This window comes from Entelurus aequoreus, linkage group LG20 (genome assembly GCF_033978785.1).
Source record: "Entelurus aequoreus isolate RoL-2023_Sb linkage group LG20, RoL_Eaeq_v1.1, whole genome shotgun sequence".
Taxonomy (NCBI): domain Eukaryota; kingdom Metazoa; phylum Chordata; class Actinopteri; order Syngnathiformes; family Syngnathidae; genus Entelurus; species Entelurus aequoreus.
Genome location: NC_084750.1, coordinates 35,077,489 through 35,089,462, shown reverse-complemented (window position 1 = coordinate 35,089,462; position 11,974 = coordinate 35,077,489). Strand labels below are relative to the sequence as shown.

The 11,974-nt window shown below is 40.7% G+C and overlaps 1 long non-coding RNA gene across 1 annotated transcript in view; it reads right to left on the bottom strand.

Annotated features, from left to right (window-relative positions):
* Positions 1–6,737: 6,737 nt before the first annotated feature.
* Positions 6,738–11,974, bottom strand: part of LOC133636228 (uncharacterized) — a 51,941-nt gene continuing 46,704 nt past the window's right edge. The window contains exon 3 of the long non-coding RNA XR_009822198.1: positions 6,738–6,953. This is a non-coding gene — a long non-coding RNA (uncharacterized LOC133636228). The remainder of the gene's footprint in view (positions 6,954–11,974) is intronic.

The following is an 11,974-nucleotide window of genomic DNA, read 5'->3' as shown; positions in this document are numbered from 1 at the left end:
AGTCACACATAAGAGATACGTGTAGACTGCAATATGATGGCAGTCACACATACGAGATACGTGTAGACTGCAATATGACTCAAGTAAACAACACCAACATTTTATATGTTCCATTGAAAATATAGAACTTTACACACGGCGCTCACTCTATCATAAGGTTTTAGTATGATTTAGGTAAGCTATGAAGCCGCACAGCTTGATGGATTGTACTGTGCTTCAACATACGAGTATTATTATGGTGTGTGTATAAGGTAAGACATATTATTTGGGGTTTTGTTTCGCAATATTATGCAAAAGCAACTTTTCTTACCTTCTGGTACCTGCTGATCGGTATTTGGGATCTGCATAAGTCCTGAAAATTTGCGCGTCCGCCTTTGTAGTCTGTGACCTGGTCCCTACACACCAAAGCTCTTGTAAAAAGAGCTCAGCAGCGCATGCACTTTTTGCGTCGGATAAAAAAAGCACAGCTCCCTCCCCCCATTCTCACCACATTCTACAGACTGACCAACTGCATCTCTGTCTGGACTGGAGCCTGCAGTGCCTCAGACTGGAAGTCTCTCCAGAGAGTGGTGAAGACGGCGGAAAAGATCATCAGGACTCCTCTTACTCCTATCCAGGAGATTGCAAAAAGCCGCTGCCTGACCAGGGCTCAGAAAATCTGCAGAGACTTCTCCCACCACCCACCAAGGACTGTTTTCACTGCTGGACTCTAGAAAGAGGTTCCGCAGCCTCCGTAGCAGAACCTCTGTAACAGCTTCTTCCCTCAGGCTGTGAGACTCTTGAACGCATCATAATAATCCCCTCAATTCCCCCCAAAAATGGATTAACTCGCTGGAATATAAAGACAATATAACATACATCCATAAACGTGGATGCATATGCAAAAGTGCAATATATTTATCTGTACAGTAATCTATTTATTTATATCTGCACCTTATTGCTTTTTTATCCTGCACTACTATGAGCTGATGCAACAAAATTTTGTTCTTATCTGTACTGTAAAGTTCAAATTTGAATGACAATAAAAAGGAAGTCTAAGTCTAAGTTTGTGGCGACACCGTAGTCGATAAGGTTCTTCTTTTTCTCTATCTTCTTGTTATGGGACATTCATATTCCGCTGTTGCCATTTCTAATATAAAGTAGTGTAAAGTTCTTACTTATATCTGTCAGTAAACTCGCCATGAAAGCGCTAAAAAATACCGGTGTAGTGAGTTTACTTTATTCACCCAAGGAACTTTAGTTATTAGAGAGTTCCGGTCAGACGGTTTTTCACGGGACACATTTCCGGTTTGTTGTTGTTTACGGATAAGGAGATGCTTCTCCTGATTTAAGTCAAGTCTGAATGTCATTAAAACAGTTAGCTCCATCTTTTGACACTTTTTCCACTCCCGTCCTTGCACGTTACACCGCTACAAGAAAGATGACGGGGAGAAGACGCTGTCGAAGGTGAGCCACGTAAATAAGACCGCCCAAAAAACGGCGCATCCTGAAGCGACTGTCAGAAAGCGGCTTGAAGATGATCTGTAAAACATCATCTATGCAACATTTGGACAAAAGAAACACCATTACATGTTATGTAGACCAGTGGTCTCCAACCACCGGGCCACGGCCCGGTAGACCGATTGGTACCGGGCCGCACAAGAAATTTAAAAATTTTTTTTTTTTTTTAAATCAATTTAACATAAAAAACACACTATATACATTATATATCAATATAGATCAATACAGTCTGCAGGGATACAGTCCGTAAGCACACATGATTGCATTTCTTTATGGAAAAAAAAAAAAAAAAAAAAAAAAATGTTCTTTTTTTTTAAATACCTCCCCCCCCCACCCCCACCGGTCCGTGGGACAAATTTTCAAGCGTTGACCGGTCCGCAGCTACAAAAAGGTTGGGGACCACTGATGTAGACCACAAGGAAGTGTTAAAAAAAATATTATGACCCTTTTAATGCGTCCTATAATCCGGTGCGCCTTTTGTATGAAAAAAGACCTGAATAGACCCGCTCATCGGCAGTGTGCCTTATAATCCGGTGCGCCCTACGGTCCGGAAATTACGATACTACACTTGAACACAAATGAAGACAAACAACTGTCGTAAGAAAAAAAGAAAAAAAGAGGACGTTAATGAATACCCGGCCAAGAGCTGGTCTTGCCAGAGACAGCGACTGCATGAAGCGATCCACGTCTCGCCTCGATGAATCTCTGCCGGACACTTAACCAGGCTCAGATAGATTCCCAGCCTCAAAGCCTCGATCAATACAAGAGAGCAACAACAAACAAAAAAATCTAAAAGCAACTGAAAGCGAGCAAGAAAGAGAGAGCTTCTTGAAAGCCTGCACAGAGATTCAACTGAATTTCAGTACCAAAACATTTAGAGCGTTTAATATGTTATATTGCAAGTGTGTGTATATAACAGACACTTAGTGTTTTATGAACCCAGGAGTTTAACACATTTTCAGTCATAATCCTCTTCCTCATCATTAGCAGAAATAATGGCCTCTGCTTCATCACCTTCTCAAGTGTGTAGCTTAATACAAAATTCAATGTCAGAATTATGCAAGCCGACCTGCTTGCCCCGCTTTTCGTACAAACCCCGTTTCCGTATGAGTTGGGAAATTGTGTTAGATGTAAATATAAACGGAATACAATGATTTGTAAATCCTTTTCAACCCATATTCAAATGAATGCACTACAAAGACAACATATTTGATGTTCAAATTCATAAACTTTATTTTTTTTTTGCAAATAATAATTAACTTAGAATTTTATGGCTGCAACACGTGCCAAAGTAGTTGGGAAAGGGCATGTTCACCACTGTGTTACATGGCCTTTCCTTTTAACAACACTCAGTAAACGTTTGGGAACTGAGGAGACACATTTTTTAAGCTTCTCAGGTGGAATTATTTCCCATTCTTGCTTGATGTACAGCTTAAGTTGTTCAACAGTCCGGGGGTCTCCGTTGTGGTATTTTAGGCTTCATAATGTGCCACACATTTTCAATGGGAGACAGGTCTGGACTACAGGCAGGCCAGTCTAGTACCCGCACTCCTTTACTATGAAGCCACGTTGATGTAACACGTGGCTTGGCATTGTCTTGCTGAAATAAGCAGGGGCGTCCATGGTAACGTTGCTTGGATGGCAACATATGTTGCTCCAAAACCTGTATGTACCTTTCAGCATTAATGGCGCCTTCACAGATGTGTAAGTTACCCATGTCTTGGGCACTAATACACCCCCATACCATCACAGATGCTGGCTTTTCAACTTTGCGCCTATAACAACCCGGATGGTTCTTTTCCTCTTTGGTCCGGAGGACACGACGTCCACAGTTTCCAAAAACAATTTGAAATGTGAACTCGTCAGACCACAGAACACTTTTCCACTTTGTATCAGTCCATCTTAGATGAGCTCAGGCCCAGCGAAGCCGACGGCCTTTCTGGGTGTTGTTGATGAACGGTTTTTGCCTTGCATAGGAGAGTTGTAACCTGCACTTACAGATGTAGCGCCCAACTGTAGTTACTGACAGTGGGTTTCTGAAGTGTTCCTGAGCCCATGTGGTGATATCCTTTACACACTGATGTCGCTTGTTGATGCAGTACAGCCTGAGGGATCCAAGGTCACGGGCTTAGCTGCTTACGTGCAGTGATTTCTCCAGATTCTCTGAACCCTTTGATATTACGGACCGTAGATGGTGAAATCCCTAAATTCCTTGCAATAGCTGGTTGAGAAAGGTTTTTCTTAAACTGTTCAACAATTTGCTCACGCATTTGTTGACAAAGTGGTGACTCTCGCCCCATCCTTGTTTGTGAATGACTGAGCATTTCATGGAATCTATTTTTATACCCAATCATGGCACCCACCTGTTCCCAATTTGCCTGTTCACCTGTGGGATGTTCCAAATAAGTGTTTGATGCGCATTCCTCAACTTTATCAGTATTTATTGCCACCTTTCCCAACTTCTTTGTCACGTGTTGCTGGCATCAAATTCTAAAGTTAATGATTATTTGCAAAAAAAATTTTTTTTATCAGTTTGAACATCAAATATGTTGTCTTTGTAGCATATTCAACTGAACATAGGTTGAAAATGATTTGCAAATCATTGTATTCCGTTTATATTTAGATCTAACACAATTTCCCAACTTATATGGAAACGGGGTTTGTACATGAAAATGTTTGCTAAAATGTTGCACCAAGCCTTTTGTCTAACAAACTAGTTAGTTTGCCCCACGTATCATTCCGCATGATTAAATTGCTTTGCATTTTTTATTGAGTATGACTGCAAAATAACCCACCGTGGTGTCAAGGATGTCATGACCTGTTCGAGCTGGACCCCAGGGTGCAGAGACAAGGTGTAGGAAGAAGTGACTTCAATCAAGCTCACTCAAAGACCCAATCTACAAAATTAAAGTCTTGGAAACGGGAAAAAAGGCAACTGGAAATGGAACAGAATGTATACTTGGAATATTAAACTAATCGCTGTGCTTCGAACTCTCCTGATTGGTCATTACACTGCACATTGCAGCTGTTTCACATTATCTGCACGCAAAACAGTGAGGATGACTCTAAGACTGGAAGGGCAACTCAGCTTCCCCTGGCTTAGGTCCAAAAAATATTAAATGGTTGAATATGTACCGTATTTTTCGGACTATACGGTGCACTTAAAATCCTTACATTTTCTCAAAAATCAACAGTGCGCCTAATGTACGGAATAATTCTGGTTGTGCTTACCGACATCAAAGCAATTTTATTTGGTACATGGTGTACTGATAAGTGTGACTAGTAGATGGCAGTCACACATAAAATATATGTTTAGACTGCAATATGACGCCAGTAAACAACACCAAAATTTAAATGTTCCATTGAAAATAAAGAACATTACACTGTCTGTCAAAATGTTTTAGTACGACTTTGAAGCCGCACCGCTTGATGGATTGTCGGCCCATTACGGCTACCGTAGTCGGAGATACAAGTATTACTATGGTGTGTGTATAAGGACCGCAAAATGGCACCCATTAGCAGACATATTATCTGGCGTTTTGTTTTACAATATTATGCAAAAGCAACTTTTCTTACCTTCTGGTACCTGTTGATGTGTATTTGGGATCTGCATACGTCCTGAAAATGTGCGCACATCCGCTACTGTAGTCCGTGGCGATACCATAGTCGATAAGCTTCTTCTTTTTCACTATCTTCTTGTTATGTGACATTCATCCTCTGCTGTTGCCATTTTTAATATAAAGTAGTGTAAAGTTCTAACTTATATCTCGCTATGGAAGCGCTACAAACTACCATTGTAGTGAGTTTACATAATTCACCCACGGAACTTTACTTATTAGAGAGTTCAGGTTGGACGGTTTTTCACGGGACACATTTCCGGCATTATTATTGCACTATTGAGCCACGGATGAGGAGATGCTGCTCCGTTATTGAGTTAAGTAAAGTCTGAATGTCATTAAAACAGTTAGCTCCATCTTTTGACACTTCTTCCACTCCCGTCCTTGCACGCTACACCGCTACAACAAAGATGACGGGGAGAAGACGCTGCCGAAGGTGAGCCACGTAAATAAGACCACCCACAAAACGGCGCATCCTGAAGCGACTGTCAGAAAGCGACTTGAAGATGATCTGTAAAACATAATCTATGCAACATTTTGACCAAAGAACCACCATTACATGTTATGTAGACCAGTGGTCCTCAACCACCGGGCCGCGGCCCGGTACCGGTCCATGGATCGATTGGTACCGGACCGCACAAGAAATTAAAAAAAAAAAAAAAGTTTTATTTTTTATTAAATCAACATAAAAAACACAAGATACACTTACAATTAGTGCACCAACCCAAAAAACCTCCCTCCCCTATTTACACTCATTCGCACAAAAGGGTTGTTTCTTTCTGTTATTAATATTTCTGGTTCCTACATTATATATCAATATAGATAAATACAGTCTGCAGGGATACAGTCCATAAGCACACATGATTGTATTTTTTTACGACACAAAAATAAAAAAATAAAAAATAATAATAATAATTGCTGTTGCAAGTCTCGAGATGTATGTTGTAATATGTATATGTACTTTGCTATGGAGGATTTCACCCACTACAGACTGGGTCCCCTTAGTAACCCAGTCTAGATTGTATTTATTTACTCATCCTCCCCCAGCGTTTACCTTTTTCCCCAACTTTTACGGGGCGCCTTGAGGCGACCCATCAGCGTTCCTGTTCTGTAACCCTGTACACTGTTTGTTTGTCCATTCTTGAACGGGTTTGTGCTGAAAACAAAGTTTCGTTGTACGTGCAATGACAACAAAGACCTACCTACCTAAAATAAGGAAATAAATTACTAATTAGACAAGAGGAAAGGAAAAGTGTATTATCTGTGAAAAACCACTAAAGCTTCTTAAAGATAAAAGGCCTCGCTGAGGGTGTGAGGCTTTTATTCATTTATTATTATTATTTGTATTATTATTATCTTTTTTTTCTTTTTTTGTTAATTATTTTTAAAATTGTATTATTTATATTATTAATTAATTATTAAAAAATAAATAAAATAAAATTAAAATTAAAATTACAATAAAAATAAAAAAAGATAAATGGCCTGGACTCTTTCTCCCTTTTCCTTAGGCTCTTCATGTTAACTATCTGTCAACTTGTTTACGTCACGGACACAGACACGTAGGACGGAAAGCCAGAAACAAGGTCCTTTTTATTAGGGACACAGAATAAAGTAGTACCAACTTGACCGAAGCAGTGGTCCACGGGTGAGATAAAGCTTGGTAAAATACAAAGAAAAGCTAGGCAAGGTGCAGGCAGGCACACGACAACAGTACACACTTGTAAAGTCAAAGTCTTAAAATTCATGAAAACCCCACAATGAATCAGTGTTGTTCAGAGGTTGGCATAAGAAGCCTACTGATTGACGACCAGGGACAGGTGTGTTTTCTGATCATTCCTGAAAGAAAGAAAATAAGAGCGCTGGACAGGAAATGACACAAAAAGAACGGAAAACAAAGTCCAAAGTATCATGTGGGATCATTACAGGACGCCCCCCCCCCCCCCCCCCCCCCCCTTACATAACAGATTCTAAGCAGTCTCAGATGTAAACAAAAGTCCAAAACCAAGAGAGGCTAAACGGAGGACTGGCAGAGGTCCGCCATCACGGACCAGAATATTTTGTGGGGCGTGTTCCCGTTTATTGCACAAAATGAATAACATCTGTTGTCAAACGTGGCGCTCTGTGGCAGCAAGTTGGATACATTCGGGAATGAGGAGGTATTGTATAGAGCAGTAGTGTCAAACTCATTGAGGGCCACATCGCAGTAATGGCTGCCTTCAGAGGGCCGCTTTTTTTATGAATGGAAATTATGCATGCGGGTAATAACCTGTGATTAATCATTTAGGAGATGCTTTGGCCATACTCTTTCCGATTGGTTACAAGCCCATCATGTGACTACAGAGCGCCATGTTTGCGTCCCACTTTGAAACCGAGTTGGCCCCCACTCTCTCTGTTCACAGCTCTGGTTTATGCTGTTTTGTTGTTTGTTGCGTCCTAAAAAGTGTTGATACTATAAATATTGTAGTTATTACGCAGCAGCTGTTTGATTTAGAGATGTCTGATAATATCGGACAGCCGATATTATCGGCCAATAAATGATTTAAAATGTAATATCGGAAATTATCAGTATCGGTTTCAAAAATTAAAATGTATGACTTTTTAAAACGCCGCTGTGTACACGGATGTAGGGAGAAGTACAGAGCGCCAATAAACCTTAAAGGCACTGCCTCTGCGTGCCGGCCCAATCTTATAATATCTATGGCTTTTCACACACACAAGTGAAAGCAATGCATACTTGGTCAACAGCCATACAGGTCACACTGAGGGTGCCCGTATAAACAACTTTAACACTGTTACAAATACGCGCCACACTGTGAACCCACACCAAACAAGAATGACAAACACATTTCGGGAGAACATCCGCACCGTAACACAACATAAATACAACAGAACAAATACCCAGAACCCCCTTGCAGCACTAACTCTTCCGGGACGCTACAATATACACCCCCCGCTACACCATACCCCCCACCCCCACCTCAACCTCGCCCACCTCAACCTCCTCATGCTCTCTCAGGGAGAGCATGTCCCAAATTCCAAGCTGCTGTTTTGAGGCATGTTAAAAAAAATAATGCACTTTGTGACTTCAATAATAAATATGGCAGTGCCATGTTGGCATTTTTTTCCCCATAACTTGAGTTGATTTATTTTGGAAAACCTTGTTACATTGTTTAATGCATCCAGCGGGGCATCACAACAAAATTAGGCATAATAATGTGTTAATTCCACGACTGTATATATCGTATCGGTTGATATCGGAATCGGTAATTAAGAGTTGGACAATATCGGAATATCGGATATCGGCAAAAAAGCCATTATCAGACATCTCTAGTTTGATTGTAACATGCATCTTAGTTGTAGTTTTCATTAACCCAGTTGGAGGTGTTGAAATCGCTAATGCTAATCGGTAGCATGTCAGTAGGAAAGCAGTGTATATTAGCTTCACGCTAGCACAAAGGTGGAGCCATATTTAGTTCAAAGCGTTTTGTTTTTTTTATCAATTACTTTGTTGGCATTGAAAATTGCAACATTACCTAGAGCGTGTGTGTTAATGTGATACAACTAGGTTGTGTCCTGGGCATGACGTTAAAGTGCATCCGGCAGTGGAGGCTCCTCTATGGGGGTCTTGGGGTACTAGGAGGTTAACCCCTTTACTACTGTTACCCCAGGTGGCCCTTGGCAAAGGCCTAGTACCTGACTGCCCCCTAGCCAGGGATACGGTGAAGACCTCAACGGCGGAGCAGGCGGAAGACGGTAGATTTAAGAACTACCACAACGGCTGCGATGGCGGAAGAAGGCTGCAGCAGAAAAGGGTCCCCAGTCGTCTTGGACTCCATGCCACTGGACCCTGACCCGATTCTGTAAAGGATCGTGTGGTGACTGTTTGTGCACCAGTCTCCCCACGTTAAAAGCACAGGCATCCTCCATAAAGGGATAGACCCCTACCAGGAGGATCGTCATACTCGTTCAAGTGACCGCCGATGAAGGGGTCTTACCTTAGTATGTGCTCAAACTGAAATGCCACTGTTTACTCAAACCTGATGGTTTGCTTTCTCCAAGATGAATATGAACATTCACCATATGTAAAACATAATATGAGTTAATTAATACACTTCACTAGCTAGCAAATTAGCACAGGAAATTAGCAGTGTTACCATGAGTTTGATGTGCGGTAATAAATCAAGTTTTTTTAATAATCCAAATTTTAAAAAGTAATAGGAATCATGGGGAATTTTACCGTGCTTTATCATCAATACCAGTAATTAGAGATGTCCGATATTGTCCAACTCTTAATTACCGATTCCGATATCAACCGATACCGATATATACAGTCGTGGAATTAACACATTATTATGCCTAATTTTGTTGTGATGCCCCGCTGGATGCATTAAACAATGTAACAAGGTTTTCCAAAATAAATCAACTCAAGTTATGGAAAAAAATGCCAACATGGCACTGCCATATTTATTATTGAAGTCACAAAGTGCATTATTTTTTTTAACATGCCTCAAAACAGCAGCTTGGAATTTGGGACATGCTCTCCCTGAGAGAGCATGAGGAGGTTGAGGTGGGCGGGGTTGGGGGGAGCGGGGTTGAGGTGGGAGACGGGGTTAGGGTAGGGAGTAGCGGGGGTTGTATATTGTAGCGCCCCGGAAGAGTTAGTGCTGCAAGGGGTTCTGGGTATTTGTTCTGTTGTGTTTATGTTGTGTTACGGTGCGGATGTTCTCCCGAAATGTGTTTGTCATTCTTGTTTGGTGTGGGTTCACAGTGTGGTGCATATTTATAACAGTGTTAAAGTTGTTTATACGGCTACCCTCAGTGTGACCTGTATAGCTGTTGACCAAGTATGCGATGCATTCACTTGTGTGTGTGAAAAGCCGTAGATATTATGTGATTGGGCCGGCACGCAGAGGCAGCGCCTTTAAGGTTTATTGGCGCTCTGTACTTCTCCCTACGTCCGTGTACACAGCGGCGTTTTAAAAAGTCATACATTTTATACCGATACTGATAATTTCCGATATTACATTTTAAAGCATTTATCGGCCGATAATATCGGACATCTCTACCATTAATCGTTACATCCCTTTGTCTACTCAACCTGTAAATTCAGCAGGGGATCAAATAATTATTTCCCCCACTTGAACCTTACTCGGTCATGAATACTACAAAGTGGTCATATATTAATATGTATTCAATAGAATATTTCCACAGTGTTGCCATGTGCACTGCACTCGAAAAAGGCGCTGTCCTGATCTTCAGACACGTTTTGACATTTCGAGTAGCGACAACCTTTTCAGAAAGAGATTGATGCTAGATACTAGGGCTCTACAAAGAAAGGTAAAGTAAATATCTCACAGCAGCGCCTCTCTTGTAGTTATATCAATGTCAATTTCCCTGGCAGAATATCTCATATCTTATGGCAGACTTTGTGTTCTTCTGCTGGCACACATCATTTGAATACAGATGACTGCCTTTTATCAGCTGAGTGAATCTACAGACCCAACCAACACCTTTGGGCTCAGAAATACACACAGACTTCTTGCTGTTCCCACAATCAAAACAAAGACGTGACTTCATGAACTGTTTGTTTATTTTTTTTGCAATTGTGAAGCAAAAACAATGACTGTTTTTCCTGGCAAAATGGGAATGGTTTACTTACTATTTAACAGGTTAAAAAAAAATACAATGAAGAACATATTACGGGTTGAGCTTCAAAATGTCCGAAAAGGAGCATGAAGAAGTAAAGGTAATTTAATCCAACCTCTTCGTGATCTCAGCAATTACTGGATATTAGGGGTGTAACGATATGAACATGTACCAGGATGATCACGATTATCATTATTATCACAGTATTGTTGAAGTCGGTTAAGATGTACTTATACAAAGACTAAAAATATTTGAAGCAAAATAGACAATACCGTATTTTTCGGACTATAAGGCGCACTTAAAATCCTTTCATTTTCTCAAAAATCGACAGTGCGCCGAAAGTACGGCGTGATTCTGGTTGTGCTTACTGACCTCGAAGCTATTTTATTTGGTACATGGTGTAATGATAAGTGTGACCAGTAGATGGCAGTCATACATACAAGATATGTCTAGACTGCAATATGATGGCAGTAAACAACACTAAAACTTTAAATGTTCCATTGAGAATATAGAACATTACACACGACGTTAAAAAATCTGTCAAAATGTTTTTAGTATGACTTCGGTAAGCTATGAAGCTACACCGCTTGATGGATTGTCGGCGCATTAAACATGCGAGTATTATTATGGTGTGTGTATAAGGACCGCAAAATGGCACCTATTTGCAGACCTATTACCTGGTGTTTTGTTTTGCAATATTCTCGAAAACCAACTTGTTTTACCCTCTGGTACCTGCTGATGTGTATTCGGGATCTGCATAAGTTCTGAAAATGTGCGCACGTCCATAATTGTAGTCTGTAGTTATGTTATGTTATGTTATTTTCATTTATTATGCGCCCCCCAACCAACTGTTACATCAGCCCGGGGCGCAGCCCGTGTGGAGAAACAAAAAAACAAAACAAAAAAAAAGTCGTAAGCTTCTTCTTTTTCTCTACCTTCTTATGTGGCATTCATCTTCCGCTGTTGCCATTTTCTAATATAAAGTAGCATAAAGTTCTTCTTACTTATATCTGTCAGTAGACTCGCTATCAAAGCACTAAAAACTGTAGTGGGTTTACATATTTCACCAATGGAACTTTAGTTATTAGAGAGTTCCGGTCGGACGTTTTTTCACGGGAAACATTTCCGGTGTTGTTGTTGCACTAGTGAGCCATGGATGAGGAGATGCTGCTCTGTTATTGATTGAAGTAAAGTCTGAATGTCATTAAAAC